This window comes from Vitis riparia, chromosome 1, assembly GCF_004353265.1.
Source record: "Vitis riparia cultivar Riparia Gloire de Montpellier isolate 1030 chromosome 1, EGFV_Vit.rip_1.0, whole genome shotgun sequence".
Classification (NCBI taxonomy): domain Eukaryota; kingdom Viridiplantae; phylum Streptophyta; class Magnoliopsida; order Vitales; family Vitaceae; genus Vitis; species Vitis riparia.
This window is the reverse complement of record NC_048431.1, coordinates 14,530,672-14,556,778: the sequence shown is the minus strand read 5'-3', so window position 1 is coordinate 14,556,778 and position 26,107 is coordinate 14,530,672. Positions and strand designations below refer to the sequence as shown.

General features: G+C 38.5%; 1 pseudogene; it reads right to left on the bottom strand.

The window, feature by feature from the left end:
* Positions 1-26,107, bottom strand: part of LOC117920432 — a 149,890-nt pseudogene that overhangs the window by 102,136 nt on the left and 21,647 nt on the right.

The following is a 26,107-nucleotide window of genomic DNA, read 5'->3' as shown; positions in this document are numbered from 1 at the left end:
TTATGAGTGCTTGCTCAACTGAGGATTGACCTTGACTCTATTGGCTTGATTGGGCTGGTGACTGATATGGGTTTGGCCTTGGCTTCCATGCAAAGTTTGGGTGGTTCCTCTAGCTAGAGTTGTACGTGTTGCCATAGGGAGCATTTGAATTTGGCTTCCATTGGCTAATCAGGTTAGCTTGTTCACCGAACATTTCTCTTGCTGCTGGAATGGTGGGACATTCTTCCACCATATGTTCAAATGACTGACAGATGGAGCAAGGATTGGCTTGTTGTTGAGGTTCTGAAATAGCTTGGACTTTGTGAACTTTTCTCAACTCCATTTCCTCTATTTTTCTAGCCATGGCAGCTACCTTGGCTTTCATCTCCATGTCTTCACTCAGATTGTACATCCCCCCTCTTGACATTTGCTGAACTGGCCTCTTCCCCATTTCTCTGTTATTGGGCTCATCCCATCCACGGGAAACCTCTGAGACATAACTTAGGAAATCCATAGCCTCCTCAGGGTTCTTGCTCATGAAATCACCCCCACACATTGTCTCCAATATCTGCTTCATTGAAGATGACATGCCATCATAAAAATAGCTCACCAAAAGCCATGTATCAAAGCCGTGGTGAGGACATGCATTGATGGCCTCCATATACCTCTCCCAGCATCATAAAGTTTTTCATTCTCACGTGCTGAGAAGTGGAGATTTGTCTCTTCAATCCATTTGTTCTGTGAGTAGGGAAAAACTTCTTCAAAAAATCAGCTTGAAGTTCTGTCCATGTTCTTATGCTTCTCGGCCTCAAGGAATTGAGCCATATCTTGGCTTTGTCCTTTAATGTGAATGGAAAGAGCTTCAACCTCATAAGCTCAATAGTTGTTCCCCCTTCTTGAAAAGTATTGCACACATCTTCGAATTCCTTTATGTGCGCATATGGATTTTCACTTTCCATCCCATGGAAAGTAGGAAGCAGAGGCACGATGTGTGGCCTGATAATCAATTGCTTTATAGGAGGAATGATGCAAGATGGTGCACTCATCCTCATAGGGTGCATCCTGTCCCTCATAGACCTATACAAGTTCGGATCATTCTCCTGCCCGTGTTGTGAATGTTGATCCTCTGGCTGATTCTCCATAACTTCCAAAATAATCTCTAATTCAGTAGCTCATGGAGTCTCTATCCGCACTAACCTTCCCTCTTGGTCTCTAATCTAATAGGGCATGCATGGATTCAGCTGGAACAAAACAAATAAACAAAACAAAGAAAAAGAAAAAAAAAAAACAGAGCATGCAGAAGGAAAAACCGAGTATGAAAAATAAACTAAAAATGAAAGTTAAAAGCTAAAAGAAACTTATCTAAACTAAGTTAAAAATGTTCTAAAACTAAAATAAAAAGTTAGTAAATGAAAAATGAGATAGAATTCACCTCACTCATGAGAAGTCTCACGAGTTACCTCCGGCTGATGTATTCACAGTGAAATAGCACCTTCCCCGGCAACGGCACCATTTGATAACCCGACTCTTGGTAGCTTGGCATGTAAGGGTATCAACAAAATTTATACCTAAGGTCCTTGCACTAAAGTAGCAAAGCTACTATAGCATAGTGGCTCTAGGATCGAACACTGGGAAGGGTTTTTACTTTAACTGGTGAAGTTCGGAGGATGGAGTGAACTTTTCTTAATAAAAATTAGGTTAAGATGAAAACATAAAAAGATGAAGGTGTTGTAAACTAACCTAACATGAAAATAGGTTAAAAGATGGAAAAAGAAGTTTCTCAAAGCTTTGGATAGCCATGCTTAACTCACTGTGTAAAAATGGAGATTTTGGGACTTTTCACCTCGAGTTGGGGAAGCAACTAAGGTGATGCTTACTTCCCGAATCGGTATGAGTTTAACAACTGAGTTTTAGTCCTTGAAAACTTACAAAAAGGGTAGCTGAACCTCATAACTGTTCTTTTATTGGTATAGGTCATCTCCTCGACTTGCAATACAATGGCTCATAGGAGATAACTAATGAACGTTAGTGGATCTAACAATAAGAATCCACTGAGACCAAAAGGTTATCAAGTATTGGCCATTCAAAGCAAGTCAAAGGGATTAAAAGCTTTACTTTGAATGAAAACATTTATGACGCTCAGCTACTTACATTTATGGCTTGGAAATCTCCATCCTGACACGGGAGCTTCACATGGCATCCATTACTTCAATAAACTAAAAGGTTTTAGCCTCTCATCCTTGGGGATTTCATCCTCCAAGGATGTTTGGCTACTAAAAAAATGAGAAAGAAAAGAGAAAAGAAGCGTATGAACAAAAGTGCTCTTATAACTTATAAAGTTACAAGTTACAAGATGATCGTGTCTGAGGCTCTTCACCTCTATTTAAAGACAATAAAAAGCTAAATTACAAGAGCTATTACAAAAGAAACCTTTTCATTGGTTGATTACAAGGGTAAAATAGGTATTTACAAAGCTAAAAGTCAAGCAAAATATCTTGGAGAACCGGCAGTGGAATATCATCAACAGCGTCTCAAAACAGGGGATTTCAAAGGCATTTCGAAAGGGAGAAGATGAAAGGTCCAAATTTCGCAAGGTGAAAAGCCACCTTGTAAAATTTCGCAAGGTGGTTCTTCATGGTGCGAAATGGCCAAATTTCACTCCATGAGGAAAATTCCCTTGCGAAATTTTGGCAAGGTGAAATTCACCTTGCGAAATTGGTCATTTGGCAAGTGAATTGCCTCCCCTTGCGAAATGGTGTTCCCATTGCTTATGCTCACGTTTCCACTTGAAATTCAAGCCTGTAAACGTCCAAAATCCTTGCTTAACTCGCCCAAGTAGCTCCTCCATCAATTGGCATGCTTGAATTGGTTCATAAGCTGATGAAAAACATGTAAACTTACCACTAAAAATGGTTAGAACTAATTACTAAGGAGCTTAATGAATTAATTAGGTTAAATGAATATGATTACTACTCAAAGGTGCTTAAAACCCTTATAATTAGGTCTACAAAATAGCATTTTTTGGTAGTAATCAGTTGTCTAGGATGAAAATTGGTTAGGATAACGACGTGATTGATCACACAGGTCCGATCTATGCTGAAAATGATACTGAACTATCGTGACCAATTAGATCGAGTGTCAACTATGATGAAGACCAAATAGCACAATGACATGACTGATCTTATAGATACGGTCTATGTCGAAAATGAAACAAAGTTGTCGTGATCGATCAGATCGGGTATGGTCTGTGACGAAAACCAAACAGTTTAACCACGTGACCGATCGTATAGGTCATGTCTAGGCCAAATTCAAAACTAAACTGTCGGGACCTATCTGATCGTGTGTGGTTTGTGATGAAAATCAGATAAGACAATGACATGACCGATTATACAAGTGCAGTCTATGCTGAAAATGGTATTGAAGTATTGTGATCGATCGGATTGGGTGCAGTTTGTGGTGAAAACCAGAGAAGACAATGATGTGACTGTTATTACAAGTGGGGTCTAGGTCAAAAATGATATTGAATTATCATGACTGATCAAATCTATTGCTAAAACCAAATCAGGTGTCGACTTTGACCAAAACCAGATAGGAAAACTACATGACTGATTGTATAGATGTGGTCTACATCGAAAACGAAACTGATCTGTTATGACCAATCATACTGGGTACGATCTATTGCTAAAACCAAATAAGAAAACAATGTGATTGATCGTATAGGTCTAGTTTACATCAAAATCGAAACTGAACTATTGGGACTTATTTGACATGGTGCCATCTGTGAGAAAAGTCGGATAGGACAATGACGTGACCGATCGTACAAGTGTAACTTATGCCAAAAACAAAATTAAGTCGTCGTGATCGATCAACTTAGTGCGGCCAATGAGGAAAACCAGACAGGACAATGATGTGATCGAATGGAGAGGTGTGTTCTACATTGAAAAATGATACTGAACTGTCATGATTAATCAGACCGAGTACTATCTGTGACAAAAACTGGACAGGACAACAACGTGACTGATCATACAAGTCTTGTCTATGTTGAAAATGATAATGAACTTTCGTGATCGATTGGATCGAGTGCTGACTTTGATGAATACCAGATAAGACAACTGCATGATTGATCATAAAGATGCGGTCAACGTCAAAAACAAAATTGAGTTGTTGTGACTGATCAAACTTGGTACGATTTATGATGAAAACTAGACAGGACAATGATGTGACTGATCATAGAGGTGTGTTCTACTTTGAAAATGATATTGAACTGTCATGATCAATCAGACCGGGTGCAGTCTATGACGAAAACCAGAAAGGATAACGACGTGACTGATCATGTTGGCACCAATTATGTCAAAAACAATATTAAAATTTCATGACTGATTGAATCGAGTGTCGACTATGACGAAAACCATATAGGACAACTATGTGATTGATTGTACAGATGCGGTCTACCTCGAAATCTAAACCGAGTTGTTATGATCAATCAAAATGGGTACGATGTGTGATGAAATCCAGATAAGACAAAAACATGATTAAGAATATAGGTTTGGTCTATGCCGAAATCGAAACTGAATTATTGGGATCTATCTGACCAGGTACTGTCTATGATGAAAACCAGACAAGATAATGAAGTGACCAATCGTACAAGTGCATTCTACTTGTAAAACGATACTGAACTGTCGTGATTGATCGAACTAGGTGTAATTTGTGATGAATACTAGATAGGACAACAACGTGATTGGTCGTATAGACGTGGTGTATGCTGAAAATAAAATCGTGTTGTTGTGTCGATCAAACCGAGTACGGTCTATGAAGAAAACCAAATAGGACAATGACTTGAGTGATCGTATAAGTCTTGTCTACATCAAAATTGAATCTGAATTGTCAGGACCTCTAAGACTAGGTGTAGTTTTTTATGAAAACCAGATAAGACATGAAACTAAGTTATTGTGATTGATCGCACTAAGTATGGTATGTGATGAAAACCAGATAGGAAAATGACGTGATCAATCGTATAAGTGTGGTCTACACCAAGAATGAAACTGAGCTATTTTGATCGATCCGATTGGGTGTCATCTATTATGAAAACCAAATAGGACAACGACGTGATCAACCCTATAGGACAATGATGTGACCAATCGTAGAGGTGTTGTTTACACTAAAAATGAAACTAAGCTTTCGTGATCGATTGGACCGGGTGTGGTTTATGATTAAAACCGGACATGAAAACGACATGACCGATCATATAGGTGCGCTCTATACTGGAAAAAAAAACTGAGTTGTCGTGAACAATTGAATGAGGTGCAGTTTGTAACGAAACCAAATAGGACAATGATGCGATCGATAGTATAGGTCTGGTCTACATTGAAAACAAAACTGAGGTGTCGTGATTGATTAGGTTGGGTATGGTTTATGAGAAAACCGGACAAGACAATGACATGATTGATAGTATAGTATACGCCAAAAATGAAATTGAGTTGTTGTGATTAGTCGGACTTGGTGCCCTCTGTTACAAAAACCAAATAGGACAATGACGTGACCGATTCTATAAGACAACGATGTGACAGATTGTAGAGGTCCGGTCTATGCTGAAAATGATATAGAGCTTTCATGATCGATCAGACTGGGTACCTTCTGTGATTAAAACCAGATAGAACAACGATGTGACTGATCATATAGGTGCGCTTTATGTCGAAAACGAAATTGAGTTGTCATGAACAATCAGATAGGGTGTAATTTGTGATAAAAACTAGATTGAACAACGATGTGACCGATAGTATAGGTTTGGTCTATGCAGAAAACAAAACTGAGCTATCGTGATTGATCGTACCAATACAATATGTGACAAAAATAAGACAGAACAACGACGTGATTGATCACATAGGGGTGCTCTACGCCGAAACGAAACTGAGTTACCATGACCAATTAGATTGGGTATAATCTACGCAAAAAACCAAATAAGGTGACCGATTGTACAGACGCGATCTACAATAAAAATGAAACTTAGCTACTATGTTAGATAAGACTAGGTGTGGTCTGTGACAAAAACCAAATAAGACAGTAACGTGAACAATTTATTGGTCTAGTCTATGGTAAAACCGAAACTGAATTGTTATGACTTATCTTATCGGGGTGCACTCTATGATGAAAACTAAATAGGATAATGTCGTGATCGATCGTACAAGTGCGTTCCACACTAAAAACGATACTGAACTTTCGTGATCAATCTGATGGGGTGTCGTCTATGACAAAAACAAGACATGACAATGATGTGATCGATCGTACAGGTGCGATGTACACCAAAAATGATACTAAACTTTCACGATTGATCGGATCGGGTGTCGTTTGTGATGAAAACTAGATAGGATAATTACATGACTGATCGTTTAGATGACTTAATGCTGAAAACAAAATTGAGCTGATGTGACTAATTAGACCTGGTGCCATCTTCGATGAAAACCAAACAAGACAATAATGTGATCGATCATATAGGTTCAATATACGTTGAAAATGATAATGAATTGTCGTGATCGAATTAGGTTTGGTTTGTGACAAAAGTCAGATAGGACAACGACGTGATCGATTGTATAGGTCTGGTCGATGACAAAACTAAAATTGAACTGTTAGGACCTATCTTATTGGGTGCAGTTTGTGATGAAAAATAGATAGAAGAATGACTTGATCGATAGTATAGGTGTGGTTTAAGCCGAAAATGAAAGTAAGTTGTTGTGATCAATCTAATCGGGTACGATCTATGACAAAAACCAAATGTATAGATCTAGTCTAAGTAGAAATCGAAACTGAATTGTTAGGACCTATCTGACCAGGTGTGGTTTGTGATAAAATCTAGATAAGACAACAACGTGATCGATTGTATAGGTGCAGTCTACATCAAAAACAAAACTTAGTTACCATGATCAATCGGATTAGGTACCATCTGTGATGAAAACTAGACAAGGCAATAACATGACTTATCATACAGATACAGTTGAAGGGAAAAACCCGAATCTCTTTGTTTCCCAATTCCGGATCATGTTAGGAACATGCATAACTATCTTAGGTTTTCTTTTAACTCTTATGCACAGTGGAAAAATAACATTTTTATACTTTAAAAGGATTCAAAAATTGCTAACAAAAACCATAGCTCAGATTCGAATGTTCCGGAATCAAATCCACATGGTAAAGATGAAGATTGAAATCGTAAAAGTCTCGTAAACCCGAAGTCTTCCTCCCAATGACTTGAACCTTGATCTTGGCGCACTTCTGATGGGGAGGAAAAGAGAGTGGAGGTTATGGCTCTCAATCTCTTTGGATGGTGGAAAACAAAAGCCATGGAAACCCTAACCCTTAAGGAGTATTTATAGGGTTCCTAAGTGGGCTTAAGTGACTTGAGCCCACATGGGCTTGGGTCACTTAATCTAACCCAAAATGGGTTCTAATTGATTAATTAACCCAATAGGGTCTACTAATTAATCAATTAGCCCAATCTAGAGACCTTGTCACTTACCACTATGCAATCTTATGTAATTACTAAAACACCCTTATAGACAAAAGTGAATGTAGAGCCAATCCGACCCTCATAACCCATGCCAACAAGGTATATGAGCTTAGAGTAGGGACCATTGGGACCAATAGGAATACTAGCTCCCTTAGAATCTAATTCTAAAGTTGATTCAATAACCCACTACAGATAATCAACTGAACTCCAGTATTCTATGTAAATAACAACGAGACACTAAGTGCTCAGGTCTGTGACTTGCTATCCATTGTGTTTAGTCTCCCCATGAATTGGTGTCCATAGTCTAACAAGGTGAAAACTATAAGCTTTTCAAGACTACCTCTACTATCTTTGAGCTACAAATCCTCCTATTGTGTGTTCAATTAACATGTTTTAGCTCTCAAAGAGTTTATGTCAAAGTTCTACTTAAGGAACTACTATAGCCATAGTTTCCATGAACACACCTCCTTAAGATCACCTAAGAGGACACACTGTCTCAATCCCAAGAGATATCATGGTGCCTTTATTGAGAATACCTATTGCTACCAGTTTCCATCAACAATGATCCAACCCATAAGGAATATATGATCAGCTTACGATCTCACTTATAGGTCAAAGTCATTGCTAACTTTAACACAAGCTCAATATTCTCTCAAGGTTGAGAGACAACACAATGAAGCAACTTGATGAGGTCATGACTACTTGATAGCCTTAAGTCCTGACTCACTGTAGGTCCTATCCACTGTGTAACCATACACACTAGTGCACTCACCATGGGAAACCCATCTTGATAGCCAAGACTAGCCATCCCTTCAATTAGGAGGTGGTGCATTGCAATCTTTAATGGGTTGCCAAGACCTATGAACCGCTTGTGAACAAATCATCTATTTGTAAGGGACCAATGAATTAGATATTTTGTGCAACTCCTAATGCACCTAAGTCACATACAATGAAAAAAATGTAGGTAAGAATGCTCATAAGTATAATACATGGAATGAGGATAGATAAAAATGAAATTGGAATATCATTAAATAAATAATGAATTCCAAATTGATTACATTATTCCATGCTTTTAAGGGCTCTATCCTAACAACGATCTACGTTGAAAAAGAAATTGAGTTGTCGTGACTTATTGAATCATGTTCGATCTGTGAAAAAAACCAAACAGGACAACAACGTGACCAATCGTATAAGTTCGGTCTACGCTAAAACCGAAACTAAATTATCGGGACCTTTTTTACCAAGTGTGGTCTTTGATGAAAACCAGGCAGGACAACTACATGACCGAACAGATAGGTGCTGTCTATGCCAAAAATGAAACTAAGTTATTGTGATCGATCGACAGGGTGTGGTTTGTGACGAAAACCAGATAAGGCAATGAAGTGACCAAACGGATAGGTGCAGTCAATACCGAAAACGATATTGAATTATCGTGACCAATCGTATCAGGAGTTGTCTATGATGAAAACTAGATAGGACAACTTCGTGACTAATCGTATGGATGCAGTCTACATTGAAAATGAAATTGACTTCTCATGATCTATCGAAATGTGTTCGATCTATGACGAAAATTAAATAGTCAACGACGTGACTGATCGTATAGGTTTAGTTTACGCCAAAACCAAAAATAAAACTGTCAGGACCTTTATGACCGAGTGTGGTCTATGATGAAAACCAGACAGGATAATAACGTGACCAATCGTACAAGTACGTTTTATGCTGAAAACAATACTGAACGGTCATGGCTGATCGGAATGAGTGTTGTTTGTGAGGAAAATAAGAGATGACAACGACATGACCGATCATATAAGTGCGATCTATGCCGAAAACGATATTGAACTTCGTGATCGATCGGATTAGGTGTCGACTGTGACGAAAATCAGATAAGACAATAACGTGACTAAGCATACAAATGTGGTATGCATAAAAAGTGAAACTAAGCTATTGTGACCTATCGAACCAGGTCCGGTCTTTGACGAAGGCCAGATAGGACAACAATGTGATTGATCGTATAGGTTTACACCAAAATCGAAACTCAACTATCAGGACCTATCTGATCGTGTGTAATATGTGATGAAAATCAAATAGGACAACGATGTGACTGATAGTACAAGTGCGATTTACACCAAAAATGAAATTGAGTTATTGTGACCAATCGAACCGAGTGCCATCTATGATGAAAACCAGACAGGACAATAACTTGACTAATCATATAGGTGTAGTCTAAGCTGAAAATGATACTAAACTATCATGATGGATCAGATCGAGTACCGACTATGAAGAAAACTAGATAAGACAACTACGTGACTAATTGTATAGATGAGGTCTATGCTAAAAATGAAACTGAGCTGTCATGACCAATTGAACTGGGTCTAGTCTATGATGAAAATCAGGCAGGAAAACAATGTGACCAATCGTATAGGTTGAGTCTACGCTGAAACCAAAATAAAACTATCGGGACCTATCTGATTGGGTGTGGTCTATGATGAAAACCAAACAAGACAATGACAACATCGATCGTTTAGGTTTGATTTAATCTGAAACTAAAACTAAACTATCAAGACCTATTTAACCAGGTGCAGTTTGTGAAGAAAACCAGATAGGAGAGTGACATGATTGAATGGACAGGTGCGGTCTACACTAAAAATGATATTGAACTATCTTGATCGATTGAACTGGGTGTCATCTATGACGAAAACCAAACATGACAACATCATGACCAATCATATAGATGCGGTCTACGATGTAAAAAAAACTTAGTTTCCTTTAGATTGGATCGAGTGTGGTTTATGATGAAAACCAGACATGATAACAACATGACCAATCTATATGTCTGGGCTATGCTGAAATCGAAATTAAGCTTTTGGGACCTATTTGATCATGTGCGCTCTGTGATGAAAACTAGACTAGACAACAATGTAATCAATCATATAGGTGCGTTTTACGCCGAAAACGATACTGAATCGTTGTGATCGATTGGATTGGGTGTGATCTATGATGAAAACAAGACATGACAACAACATGATTGATTGTATAGGAACGATCTACATCAAAAACGAGATTGAGCTTTTGTGACCAATTGGATTGGGTGCCATGATTCCATGCCCAACTGGTGTACCTTGATTTTGGTCCTCAAATAGGAGTAATCAACAAAATTTATAACCTATATCACCATGTACTAGGATAGCCTTAGCTAGCATAGCATAGTGGCTCTAGGATCGTTCACTAGGAAGGGTTTTCAACTTACTACTAATATTAATTCAAAGTTGAATTGGTGCTTTTTCATTTCAAGGTTAGCTTTAAAAGAAAACATAATCTTTAGTTGAAAAAGGATTGGTTTTAAGCTAACAAAAAATAATAGTAACTGAAATTACTAATAAAGAAAAGTGTTTCTTGGAGTTTTAGGATCACTAGGGTTAGTCTCCTAATACAAAAATAGAGTTCCGATCACTTGAATCTTTTCCTCGCATTGGAGAATTAACATATAGTTATTTCTCTAATCGGTGTGGTACAAATGCTTCCCTTTTATGGATTCAAACACTAAATCCCTCTCACTAATTCATCTTGCAATGACTTGTGCCTCTCACCTAGCATTTATCATTCAAAGTGATCTTTAACCTTGGATTTCCCTTCTCAAGCTCACAAGTAATTACTACCCAAAAAGTGCTATTTTGAGCCTTTAAGTCATTATGTTTTAAGCACTTTTGTGTAGTAGTTCTCCATTTTTATTCCAATTGGCATGCTAAGGACCTAGCAATGACTTCTAATCATATTTATGGCTAGTTTTAGTGTTTTGACAGCTTTTTGGATCATTAAGACAAGCCAAGCAAAGGAGAGAAGCAAAGAGGAGAAAAGCAAAGAGGAAAACAGAGTGAAGAAAATAGACGACAACAGCTGCAGTCTTCTTTCACACTTTTGGAGCACTTCCCGAAGTCCATTTTCTACATGCTATATACCATTTCAAATCTCAGGAAGTAAAAAATCTAACACTTTAAACCGTGTATGATTTGGACCTGAAATGAGAAAGTTACAGCCATTGGAAGCCAATCACTCCAAGCTGAAGGAAGAATTTTGCACAGCGTTGCGAAATCACCCTTTTGTTGCAAAATGATTTCGCAGCCTTTTTGCACAGTGCTGTGGAATTCCCCCTGAAGTTTCACAACACAATGGAAGTCGAACACCACAAGCTAAAAGCCAACTTCGCAGCGCTGCGGAATCAGTCTTTTGTTGCAAAGTGATTTCGCAGCCCTTTTTGTGTGTCTACGAAATCTCGCAGACCTCGTTTTCACCTGCGAAATGGTCCTTAGTGCTTCCCGATATTTGCGACAGACACTTTTAGATATTTTCTTCAGATATTTTTGTATAAATTTCCATTTTCTCCTTGTATTCAGCCACTCATGTAATTCCTTAGCTAGGAAGTATCCAAGGAAGGGTAAATTATCTTCGTATATAAACTCTCTTGTAAACACTAAAAAGACTCTCGGGGAGTTTTTTTCTAGGAGATCCATTATATAGATATATAATTATATAGAATATATAGAGCCTTGCTCTGTTTTTCCTTCTCTTTCATTTTTCATTTTCTTGCTAGCCAAACATTCTCTGAAATGTTTTCTCAGAGGATGAGAGGCTAGGCTCTTTGTCTCTTGGAGTGAAGAAAGCCAGGTAAGCTTCCTCATGCATAAATTGGAAGTTTTGTTGTTTTAGTTTTTAATGAAGAGAAAGTGTGACCCGTTAATGGTTTTTATCTTTTTAGTTAACTTAAAACGTCTTTAAATCACCTGGGCCAACACTTAGTAAGGCAAGTGATCTCTATCCATGGAGATGTACTAGTTTACCCCTTGCGAGCCTCTAGGAGGTGACTTGAAGGTAGGATTTTCTAGAATGGCCAACACTTGGTAAGCTTTTGGACTCCAAGGAGACATCCATTAGTTATCTCTTGCGAGCTTTTGACGGGTAATCCAAGGTTAAAGATCACCTTGAATGGCAAGTGCTAGGTGAGAGGTATGAGCCATTGCAAGGTGCATCAGTGAGAGGGATTTAGTGTTTGAACCCATTAAAGGGAAGCATCTGTACCCCACCGGTTAGAGAATTAACTATATGTTAATTCTCTAATGCGAGGAAAAAAAACAAGTGACCGGAACTCTACTTTTTGTACAAGGAATCTGAGCCCAGTGATCTAAACTCCAAGAAACACTTTTCTTTGTAATTAAAATCAGTTACTATTTTTGGTTAGCTTAAAACCAATCATTTTTCCACCAAAGTTTATGTTTTCTTTTAAAGCTAACCTTGAAATGAAAAGGCACCAATTTAGCATTGAATTAATATCATTTGTGAAGTGAAAACCCATCCCAGTGAACGATCCTAGAGCCACTATGCTATAGTAGCTTTGTCTTTACTACCCTAGTTTATGGTGTAATAGGTTATAAATTTTGTTGATTACTCCCTGAATCAAGGAGCACCAGTTGGACACGAATCAGCTGAGACACCAATTAGGCATGAATCAAATGAGATAACTAATGGATGTCTCCTTATAGTCCAAAAGCTTACCAAGTGTTGGCTATTTTAGAAATTCCTACCTTCAAACCACCTCCCAAAGGCTCACAAGAGATAAACTAGTGCATCTCAATGAACGGAGATCACTTACCTTACCAAGTGTTGGCTCAGGTGATTTAAAGGCGTTTTAAGTTAACTAAAAACATAGAAACCATTAACGGGTCACACTTTCTCTTCATTAAAAGCTTAAACAACAAAACTTCCAATTTTTGCATTCGGCACCTTACCCAGCTTCCTTAACTCCAAGAGACAAAATGCCTAGCCACTCATTCTCTGAGAAAACATCCTTAGAGCTTGTTTGGCTAGTAGGAAAAAATACAATCAAAATGAGTAGGTAAGGCAGAGCAAGGCTCTGTATATTACTTCCTTCAAAACTATACAAAAAGTTGTCTCTGGGAACAAACTCCCGAGAGATATCTCTGTAAAGAAAATTACAAACTATATATATGAGGTTATTCACCCTTTGTTCTTACTTATTAACTAAGGAATCCTATGATTGGTGGATTACAAGGAGAGAATGGGGATTTAAACAACAAATATCTGAAGAAAAAATCTAAAAGAGTCAGTCGCAAATATATGGAAGCACTCTGGTGGATTTCATAGGCATGCAAGATGGGCTACGAAATTTCACAAGTTGAAAGTCTCCATTTCGTAGCCAAAGGCTGATTTCACAGCTAGCACCTTGTGATTTCACAATTGAGAAATTGGCCTTCAGCTTGGTGTGATTCGCTTCCAATGGCTATAACTTCTTTATTTCAACTCTGATTCACACACTATTTGAAGCGTTGGATTCCCAACTTCCCAAGCTTCGAAACAACATATTGTATGCACGAAATGAAATCAATTAAGTACTCTAAATGTGTCCAACAGTTCTGTCCTCTTGAATTCTTCATGTTAGATTTCTCTCTTTGCTTTCCCTCCTTGCATTCATGATTTGCTTTTGGAAAAGGACTATAGAGCTTCAAAGGTTGGGTTCTTAATGTAAATGAGCTTCCAATTTCTTTGCCACGGATTCTATAGAACTCTCCTCAATCTTGAATTGCTTTGGTGATAAAAAAGCTATCAAAAACACCAAAACTTAACACAGTTTGATTAGAAACGATTGCAAAGGTTCTTAGCATGCCAATTGAGTTAAAAGGTAATAACTACTACTCAAAAGTGTTTGAAAGAGTTAATTACAAGCTACAAATAACACTTTTTGAGTAGTAATCACATATCAAGGTTGTGGTTAATTGGAACGACTCTAGGTCGTGAACTTAGGGCTTTAGATGCTATGAACACCTCAGGTCTATGAATGCCATGAACAACTTCGGGTCATGAGCTCAAGGCTCTAGATGCTATGAACAGGGTTGTGGTTGACATGAAAGACTCTGGGTCTTAAGCTCAGTGCTTAAAAAGTAATGAAGAACTCAAAGTTATGGATGATATGAATGAGTCAAGATCCTTTGAGCTCACGTCTTAAGATGCTATGAACCGCTAAAGGTTGTGGATGATATGAATGATTCTTCATCATGAGCTCATGAATGACTTCGGGTCATGAGTAAAGGACTCTAGATGTTCTAAAAAGCTTAGCTCTGTGGTTGACATGAAAGACTATGGGTCGTGAGCTTAGGGCCTAGATGCTATGAACAACTTATGCCATTAGATGGCATGAGCTATTCCGAGTCATTAGCTCATAGCTTTAGATGATATGAATAGCTCAGGGTGATGGATGATATGGAAGAATCAGGATCCTATGAGTTCAAGCCTCTATATCATGCGAATAGCTCGAGGCTATGAATCATATGAGCTCAAAGCTCGAAATGTTATAAATAGCTCATGGTTATAGCTAACATGAACAACTTAATGTTGTGAGCTCAAGGCTCTAAATGATATGAGCAACTCAGGGTTGTGATTGACATTAACGATTATAGGACATGGGTTTAGGGCTCTAAATGTTATGAACAACTAAGGGTTGTGCATGATATGAACGACTCCAGGTCATGAGCATAAGGCTCTAAATACTATGAATAGCTTAGGGTTATGGTTCACATGAACATCTTTGGGATGTGAGCTCCAAGCTGTAAATGCTATGAATAGCTTAAGGTTGTCGATGACAGGTACTTTACTAGGTCATCAGTTGAGGTCTCTAGATACTATGTACAACTCACGATGGTGGATGATATGGACGATTCTAGGTTGTGAGCTGAAGAATATAAATGATATGAACAACTCAGGTTTGTGGATCATATGAATAGTTTTGGGTCATGAACTCAAGGCTCTAGATGTTATGAATAGTTTAAGGCTGTAGATGAAATGAACGACTACGAGTCGTGAGCTAAGGGCTCGAGATGGTATGAATAACTAAGGGTTATGGATAACACTAACGACTACGAGTCGTGAGCTTAGGGCTATAGATTCTATGAAGAGCTCAGGCTTGCAGATGACATGCATGACATTGGGTCATGAGCTAAGGGCTTGAGATGCTATCAATAGCTCAATGCTATGGTTGTCATGAATGACTATGGGTTGTGAGCTGAGGGCTCTTGATGCTATGAGCAGCTTAGGGCTATGGATGACATGAATAACTCCGAGTTGTGAGTTCAAGGCTCTAGATACTATGAACAGCTTAAGGTTGTGGATGACATGAGCTACTCTGGGTCATGAGCATAGGGCTCTACATTCTATAATCAACTTAGGGTTATCGATGATATAAACGAGTTGGAATCTAGTGAGCTCAAACCTCTATATGCTATGACCAGCTCAGGTTTTTGGATGATATGAATGATTCTTGGTCATGAGCCCATGGCCCTAAATGTTATGAATATCTCAAGGCTATGAAGAACATGAATGACTTTGGGTTGTAAGCTTAAAATTCTAGATGTTATGAATAGCTTAGGGTTGTGGTTAACATGAATGACTTCGGGTCATGAGCTCAAGGCTCTAAATGTTATGAACAACTCAGGGTTGTGAATGACATGAATGACTCTAGGTTGTCCGGTCAAGGCTTTAGATGCTTTGAATAGCACAAGGTTGTGGATGATAAGAACAACTTGAGATCCCGTGAGCTCAGACCTCTAGATTCTATGAACAACTCAAGGTTGAGAATGATATGAATGATTATAGGTTGTGAACTCAAGGCTCTAGATGCTACAAATAGTTCAGGGCTGTGGTTGAAATGAACAACTTTAAGTCGTGAACTCAGAGCTCGAGATGGTATGAACAACTCAGGGTTGTGGATAACATAAATGACTCTGGGTTGTGTGCTCAAGGCTATAAATCCTATGAACAACTCAAGGCTATGAATGACATGAACGACATTGGATCATGAGCTTAGGGCTTGAGATGATATCAACAGCTTAGGGTTATGGATGATATGAACGACTACTGGTCACGAGCTGAGGGCTTTGGATGCTATAAACAACTTAGGGCTATTGATGACATGAATGACTCCAAGTCATCAGCTCAGGGCTCTAGATACTATGAATAAGTCAAGGTTGTGGATGACATGGGCTACTCCATGTTGTGAGCTCAAGGCTTTGGATGCTATGATCAGTTGAAGGCTGGGGATGATAAGAATGACTCGGGATCCTATGAGCTCAAGCCTCTAGATGTTATGACAAGCTTAGGGTTATGGATGATGTGAATGATTCTTGGTCATAAGACCATGGTCTTCAAGGCTATGAATAGCTCAGGGTTGTGAATGACAGGAATGACTCTAGGTCATGACCTCAAATTTTTAGATGTTATGAATAACTCAGGGTTATAGTTGACATGAACAACTCCAGGTCATGAGCTTAAGGCTCTAAATGTTATGAATAGCTTAGGGTTGTGGATGACAAGAACAAGTTTGAGTCGTCAACTCAAGGCTCTAGATGTTTTGAACAGATCAGGATTGTGGATAATAAGAATGACTAGAGATCCCGTTAGCTCAGGCCTTTAAATGCTATGAACAACTCATGATTGAGGATGATATCAACGATTCTTAGTCGCGAGCCTATGGATTTAAATGCTATGAATGGCTCAACATTGTGGTAGACATGATTGACTATGGGTCGCGAGTGCAGTGTTATAGAAGCTATGAATAGCTTGGGATAGTGGTTGACATGAACAACTCTAGGTCTTGAGCTTAGAACTCTAGATGCTATGAATAACTCAAGGTTATGGATTACATGAACGATTTTGGGTTGTGAGCTCAATCCTCTGAATGCTATGAATAGCTCAAGGATAAGGATGGTATAAACTATTCTTGGTTGTGAGCCTCTAGCTAAAAATACTATGAACAACTCAGTGTTATGGTTGACATGAATGAGTCTAGGTCGTGAGCGTAGGACTCTAAATGCCATGAACAATTCAGAACTATGGTTGACATGACCGACTCGAGGTTGTGAGTAGAGGCCTCTAGATGCTATGAATAACTTTGGGCTAAAGATGATATTAACGATTCTAAGACATGAGCCTATGGCTCTAAGTGCTATGAAAAGCTTAGGGATATAGTTGACATGAATGATTGATTACTACTCAAAAAGGGCTCTTTTATAGCCTGTTATAAACTCTTTTAAACATTTTTGAGTATTAATTAATATCTTTTAACTCAATTGGCATGTTAAGGACCTTTGCATATGTTTTTAATCAATTTTTGGCTAGTTTTGGTGTTTTTTATAGCTTTTTTATCATTGAAGAAAGCCAAGAATGAGGGAGAAATTTGTGCAACCCTTGGGAATGAGTTTCCAAGCCAATCAAGAGATGCAAGGAAGAGAATCAGAGAGAGAAATCCTTCATGAAGCAATTTTACATGGTGATGCGAAATCTTCACATGCTATGCGAAATTCAAAGGACAGAAGTTGTAAGGACAATTTGGCGCACTTCCTGGAGTCCAATTCTTACATGCTATATATCATTTCAAATATCAGGAAGTCAGGAGTCCAACGCTTCAAACGGTGTGCAATTTGGAGATGAAACGAGGAAGTTATGGCCGTTTGAAGGTGACTGCGCAAAGTTGAGGAGGAATTTTGCATTGACATTCCCTGATGCGAAAATTTTCGCATTGACATTCCCTGATGCGAAAATTTTTGCACTGACATTTCTCAATGCAAAAATTTTTGCAGCACACTTTCCCAATGTGAAAATTTCCGCACTAACTTTCTCCGATGCAAAATTTTTCGCACCACCTGTCTCCAATGCGAAAATGTAATAGCTAGATATTTTACACTGTCTCTTTTAGATTTTTTTACCTTAAGATATTTGGTGTAAATTATCAGTTCTCTCCTTGTAATCAGTTGAAGATCTTTTATGATATTTAGGATATCTAATTAAGAGGTTGAAAATATCTCTCTTTATATATCCTAAGATATCTCCTTGTAAAAAAATCCTCGGGATACAATCCCAGATACAATTCGATATCTCTCAACCATCTCTGATATCTCTCGTCTCTCTCTAAGGAGGGGAAGATATTGGAGTGGGGATCACTTGTACATGTTTTTAGTAAGAAATATACAAAGCGTTGCTCTACCTTACCTTCTCGTTTTGATTGTATTTTTCATTCTAGCCAAACAACCTCTGAAGATGTTTTCTCAGAGGATAAGTGGCTAGACTTTTTGTCTCTTAGACGGAAGGAAGCTAGGTAAGGGACCCAACTACAAAAGTGAGAGTTTTCCTTGTTTCAATTTTTAATGAAGAGGAAGTTGTGACCCATTAATGGTTTTTATATTTTTAGTTAACTTAAAACGCCTTAAAATCACCTGGGCCAACACTTGGTAAGGCAAGTGGACTCCATCCATTGAGTTACACTAGTTTATCTCTTGCAAGCCTCTGGTAGGTAGTTTAAAGGTAGGATTTTCTAGAATAGCCAACACTTGGTAAGCTTTTGGACTTTAAGGAGACATCCATTAGTTATCTCTTGCAAGCTTGTGAAGGGTAATCTAAGGTTAAGGATCACCTTGAATGGCAAATGCTAGGTGAGAGGCACGAGCCATTGCAAGATGCATCAGTGAAAGGGAATTAGTGTTGAAATCATTAATGGGAAGCAACTTTAACACACTGGTTGGGAGGATAACTATATGTTAAATCCCTAATGCGAGGAAAGATCCGGAAATCTCCATTTTTGTATAAGGGGCCTGAACTTAGTAACCTGAAAATCCAAGAGACCATTTTCTTTATAATTAAAACTCAGTTACTATTTTTTTGGTTAGCTTAAAACCAACCTTTTCAAACCAAAGTTTATGTTTTCTTTTAAAGCTAACTTAGAAAAGAAAAAGCACCAATCCAATTCTTTAAACTAATATCAGGTGTGAAATGAAAACCCATCCCAGTGAACGATCCTAGAGCCACTATGCTATGCTAGCTATGCTATCCTAGTACATGGTGAAATAGGTTATAAATTTTGTTGATTACTCCCATCTGGGGACTGAATTAGAAGACACCAGCATTGGGACCACGAATCAATGACTCTAGGTCATGAGCTCAAGGCTTTAGATCTTATGAATAGCTCATGACATGGCTGAAATGAATGAATCTAGGTCGTGAGCTCAGGCCTCTAGATGTTATGAACGACTTTGGGCTAAGGATGATATGATGATTATAGGACGTGAGCTTATGGTCTAAATGCTATGAATATCTAAGGGTTGTAAAGGACTTGAACAACATCGGGACATGAGCTCAAGACTATAAATGTTATAAACATCTCAAGGCTATGGTTGATAAGAATGAATCTGCGTTGTGAGCTCAGGGCTCTAGATGCTATGAATAACTTAAGGTTATAGATCACATGAAAAAATCTAAGTCATGAGCTCAAGGCTCTAAATGCTATGAACAACTTGAGGCAGTGAATGACATGAGCTACACTAGGCCGTGAGCTCAATGATATGAATGCTATCAACGACCCAGGGTTATGGATGATACGAACGACTCCGGATCCCGTGAGCTCAATAATATATCTGTTATGAACATCTCAGGGTTGTGGATGTTATGAACAGTTCTTAGTTGTGAGTGCATGGCCCTAAGTGCTATGAACAACTCAGGGTTATGGTTGACATGAACTACTCTAGTTTGTGAGCCTGGGCCTCTAGATGCTATGAACAGCTCAAGGTTATGGTTTACATGAATGACTTTAGGCCATAAGCTTTGGGTTGTTGATGCTATGAATATATCAATGTTGTAGATGATATGAATGACTCGGGACCCTATGAGCTAAGGCATCTAGATTATATGAACAACTTAGGGTTGTGGATGGTATGAACAATTATGCGTCATGATCTCGAGGATGTGAATGACTTGAACAAATTTGGGTTATGATATTAAGGTTGTAAATACTATGAACAAGTTCAAGTTGTGGTTGATAAGAACGACTCGAGGTCATGAGCTTAAGGCTCTAAAAACTATGAATAGTTGAGGGTTTTGGATGATATGAACGACTCGGGAACCTATGTGCTCAAGGCTCTAGAGATTATCAACAACTCAAGATTGTGGTTGACATAAACGACTCTAGGTTGTGAGCTCTAAGCTCTAGATGTTGCGAACAACTCGGGGTTATGGATGACATGAATGACTCAGGCTCATGAGCTTAGGGCTTTAGATACTATGAAGAACTTAGGGTTGTGGTTGACATGAACAACTCCAAGATGTGAACTTAGGGATCTAGATGCTATGAATAGCTTAGGGTTATGGATGATAAGAATGACTTTAGGTGGTGAGCTTAAGGTTCTAGATGTTATGAATAGCTCAGGGCTCTACATGACATGAAAAACTTTGGGTTATGTGCTCAAGGCTCTAGTTTATTTGAACAGCTTCGAGTTGTAGAAGACATAAATGACTATGAGTTGTGACCTCAATGTTCTAGATGCTATGAAAAGCTCAAGATTGTGGATGATATGAACGACTCTAGGTTGTGAGGTCAAGGCTCTAGATGTTGTGAGCAGATTAGGACTATGGTTGACATGAATGACTTCAGGTCATGAGCTATGAGCTCTAGATGCTATGAAAAGATTAAGGTTATTGATGACATGAACAACTAAGTCGTGAGCTCAAGGCCTTCGATGTTATAAGCAACTTAAGGTTATGGTTCAAATAAATGACTCTAGGTCTTGAGCTCAGGGCTCTAAATGTTATGAACAACTTAGAGCTATGGTTGAGAAGAATAACTCTAGGTCATGAGATCTGGGCTCTAGATTCTATGAACAACTCAGAGTTGTGGATGATATGAACAACTCATGATCACATGAGCTTAGGCCTCTAGATGCTATGAATAGCTAAGGGTTGTGGATGATATGAATGACTCTAGGTCGTGAGGTCAGGGCTTTAGATGCTATGAGTCGCTCTAGGCTATGGATGACATGAATGACTCAAGATCGTAAACTCAGAGCTCTAAATGTTAAGAACAGTTCGAGGATGTGGATGACATGAAAAACTTTGGATCATGAGCTCAAGGCTTTAGATGCTCTGAACAAATCAAGGCTATGGTTGACATGAACTACTTTGGGTCGTGAGCTACAGACTCTAGATGCTATGAACAATTTAGGGATATGGATGACATGAACGACTGCATGTCCTGAGCTCAAGGTTCAAGATTCTATGAATAGCTCAAAGTTGTGGATGATATGAACAACTCATGATCCCGTGAGCTTAAACCTCTAAATGTTATGAATGGCTTAGGGCTTTGGAAGATATGAATGATTCTTGGTCGTGAGCACCAAACTCTAAATGCTATGAACACCTCAAGGCTATGGATGACAAGAATGACTCATGGTCGTGAGCTCAAGGCTCTAGATGACATGAACAACTCAAGTCTGTGGTTGACATGAACTACTCTTAATCCTGAGCTAAGGACTCTAGTGTTAGGATAGAGTCCTTAAAAGCATGACATGGTGTACTAATTTTGGAATTAATTATTTATTTAATGATGTTCCAGTTTCATTGTTATCCATCCTTATTCCATGTATTATACTCTATGAGCATTCTTGCCTCAGCCTTTTGCATTATACATGACTTAAGGTGCATTTCCACCAAGCTGCTTCATTGTACTGTCTCTCAACCTTGAGAGAATATTGACCTTGTGTTGAAGTTAGTAGTGGCTTTGATCTATGGGTGAAATCGTAAGTTGATTATAAATTCCTTATGGATTGGGTCATAGTTAATAGAAGTCGATAGTAATAGGTATTCTCAATAAAGGCACCATGATATCTCTTGGGATTGAGATAGTTTGTCCCATTGAGTGATCCTAAGGAGGTGTATTAATGAAAACTGTGGCCGTAATAGTTTTATAAGTGGAACTTGACATAGGCTCTTTAAGAGCTAAGATATGTCAATTGAACACATAATAGGATGATTTGTAACTTAAGGATGGTAAAGGTAGTCCTAAAAGATTGATAGCTTTCACCTTGTTAGACTACAGACACTAGTTCATGGGGAGACTAAACACAATGGATACCAAGTCACAGACCCAAGCACTTGGTGTCTCGTTGTTATTTACATAGGATACTAGAGTTCAATTGATTATCTATAGTGGTATGTTGAATCAAATTTAGAATTGGATTCTAAGGGAGCTAATATTCCTATATGTCCTAGTGGTCCTCGTTCTGAGCTCATGTACATTGTTAGCATGGGTTATGAGGGGCGAATTGGCTCTAAGTTCACTTTTGTGCATAAGAGCGTTTTGGTAATTACGTAAGGTTGCATAGGGGTAATTGAACAAGGTCTTTGGATTGAATTACATGATTAACTAGTAGGCCCTATTGGGTTAATTAATAAATTATAACCCATTTTAGGTTAGGTTAAGTCACCCAAGCCCATATGGGCTCAAGTCACTTAAGCCCACTTAGGAACCTTATAAATTCCCTCTAAGGTTTAGGGTTTCCATAGCTTTGTCTTCCACAATCCAGAGAGGTAGAGAGCCATAGCCTCCACCATCTTTTCCTCCCTACCGAAAGTGTGTCGTGATCAAGGTTTGAGTCATCGAGTGGAAGACTTTAGGTTTACGAGACTTCTACGATTTTGATCTTCATCTTCACCATGTGGATTTGATTTAGGAACATCTGAATTCGAGGAATGGTTTTTGTTAGTACTTTCTGAATCCTTTTAAAATATAAAAATGTTATTTTTTCACTGTACATAGAATTTAGAAAAAACCTAGGATAGTTTTATGCATATTCCTAACCTGATCCAAACTTGGGAAATAAAAAGATATGGGTTTTTCCTATAAGTTAACTCAAGGCTCTGGATGTTATGAACAGGTTAGGGTTGTGGATGATATGAATGACTTGGGATCCTGTAAGCTCAAGCCTCCAGATGCGTGAATAGCTCAAGGGTGTGAATGATACGAACGATTCTTAGTCATGAGCCTAAGGCTTTAAATGTTATAAACAACTTAGGGTTGTGGATTACATGAAAAACTAAAGGTTGTGAGCTTAGGGCTCTAAATGCTATGGACAACTCTTGACTATGGATGACATGAACGTCTCAAGTTAGTGAGCTTAAGGCTTTAGATGTTAAGAACAACTCAAGGCTATGGATAACCTGAATCACTCCAAGTCATGAGTTCAAGGCTCTAGATGTTATGAATAATTCAGGGATGTGGATGACATAAATGATGTCATGTTGTGAGCTCAGTGCTCTAGATGCTATGAACAAGTCAAAGTTGTGGATAATATGAACGACTCGGGATCCCGTGTACTTAGGCCTCTAGATTCTATGAATAGCTCGGGACTATGGAAAGATGAACGATTCCAAGTCATCAGCTCTATGAATAGCTTAAGGTTGTGGATGACATGAAGGACTCAAGATCATAAACTCTGAGCTCTGGATGAAATGAACAACTCTTGGTTATAAGCTCAACACTCTAGATGTTTTGAATAACTCAGGGTTATGGTTAACATGAACGACTTTGGGTCATGAGTTAAGGGCTTAAAATGCTATAAACAATTCAGAGATGTGGATGACATGAACAACTCCATGTGATGAGCTCGGGGCTCTAGATGCTATGAAAAGCTCAAAGTTATGGATAATATGAACAACATGGATTCCTGTGAGCTTAAGCCTTTAGATGCTATGAATAGCTTAGGGCTTCAGGTGATACGAATGATGCTTTGTCATGAGGAGAAGGCTCCAAATGTTATGAACAACTCAGGGTTGTGGATGACATGAACGACTTAAGGTCGTGAGCTTTAGGCTTTAAATTTTATGAACAACTCTCGACTATGGATGACATGAATGCCTCAAGGTCATGAGGTCAAGGCTTTAGCTGCTAGGAACAATTCAAGGCTATGGATGACCTGAATGACTCTAAGTCATGAGTTCAAGGCTCTAGATGCTATAAACACTTCAAGGATGTGGATTACATAAATGACGTCATGTTATGAGCTCAGGGCTCTAGATAATATGAACAAGTCAAAGTTGTGGATGATATGAACGACTCGGGATCTCGTGAGCTCAAGATTCTAGATGCTATGAACAACTCAGGGCTTTGGATGATATGAATGATTCTTGGTTTTGAGCACAAGGCACTAAATGTAATGAACAACTCAGGGCTATAGAGGACATGAACTACTCAAGGTTATGATCTTAAGGCTCTATATGATATAAACAGATCAGGTATATGGTTGACATGAACAACTCCGAGTAATGAGCTTAAGGCTCTAGATGCTATGAACAACGTAGGCTTATGGATGACATGAGTTGCTCCACATCATGAGCCCATGGATTTGGATGCTATGAACTGCTTTAGGTTGTGAATGATATGATCGACTCGGGATCCTATGAGTTCAAACCTCTAAGTGCTATCAATCACTTAAGGTTGTGGATGATATGAATGATTCTCGGTCATGACCAACTCAGGGCTTTGGATGATATGAATGACTAAAGGTTGTGAGCTTAGGGCTCTAGATGTTGTGAATAGCTCAAGGATCTCGATTCTATGAACAACTCAAAGTTGTGGATGATATGAACAACTCGTGATCCTGTGACCTTAGGCCTTTAGATGCTATGTATAGCCAAGGGTTATGGATGATATGAACGACTCTATGTTGTGAGGCCAAGCCTCTAGATGCTATGAACTGCTCTAGGCTATGGATGACATGAATGACTTAAGGTCGTAAGCTCAGAGCTTTAGATGTTAGGAATAGTTTAGGGCTATCGATGACATGAACAACTCCAAATCGTGAACTCAAGGCTTTAGTTGCTATGAACAAATCAAGGTTGTGGTTAACATCAACCACTTTGGGTTGTCAGCAACAAGCTCTAGATGCCATGAATAATTCAGGGATGTGGATGACATGAATGACTGCGTGTCGTGAGCTCAAGGTTCTAGATTCTATGAATAACTCAAAGTTATGGATGATATGAACAACTCATGATCCCGTGAGCTCAGACCTCTAGATGCTATGAATGGCTCAAGGCTCTAGAAGATATGAACGATTCTTGGTCATGAGCACCAAACTCTAAATGCTATGAACACCTCAGGGTTATGGATGACAAGAATGACTCATGGTCGTGAGCTCAAGGCTCTAGATGACATGAACAACTCAGGTCTGTGGTTAACATGAACTACTCTTTGATTAGTACTCAAAAAGTGTTATTTTGTAGCTTGTAATTAACTCTTTTAAACACTTTTGAGTAGTATTTATTACCTTTTAACTCAATTGGCATATTAAGTACCATTGCAATCATTTCTAATCAAATTGTATTAATTTTTAGTGTTTTTGATAGCTTTTTTATCACCAAAGCAATCCAAGATTGAGGAGAGTTCTATAGAATCCATGGCAAAGCAATTGGAAGCTCATTTATATGAAGAACCCAAGATTTGAAGCTCTATAGTCCTTTGCCAAAAGCAAATCATGAATGCAAGGAAGGAAAGTAAAGAGAGAAATCTACCATGAAGAATTCAAGAGAACAAAAACTGTTGGACACATTTAGAGCACTTTCGGGAGTCCATTTCATGCATACTATATGTCTTTTCGAAGCTCGGGAAGTTAGGAATCCAACGCTTCAAACAGTGCATAAATCGGAGTTGAAATGAAGAAGTTATAGTCATTGGAAGCCAATCACACCAAGCTAAAGGCCAATTTCGCAGCTACGAAATCACAAGGTGCTAGCTGCGAAATCAGCCTT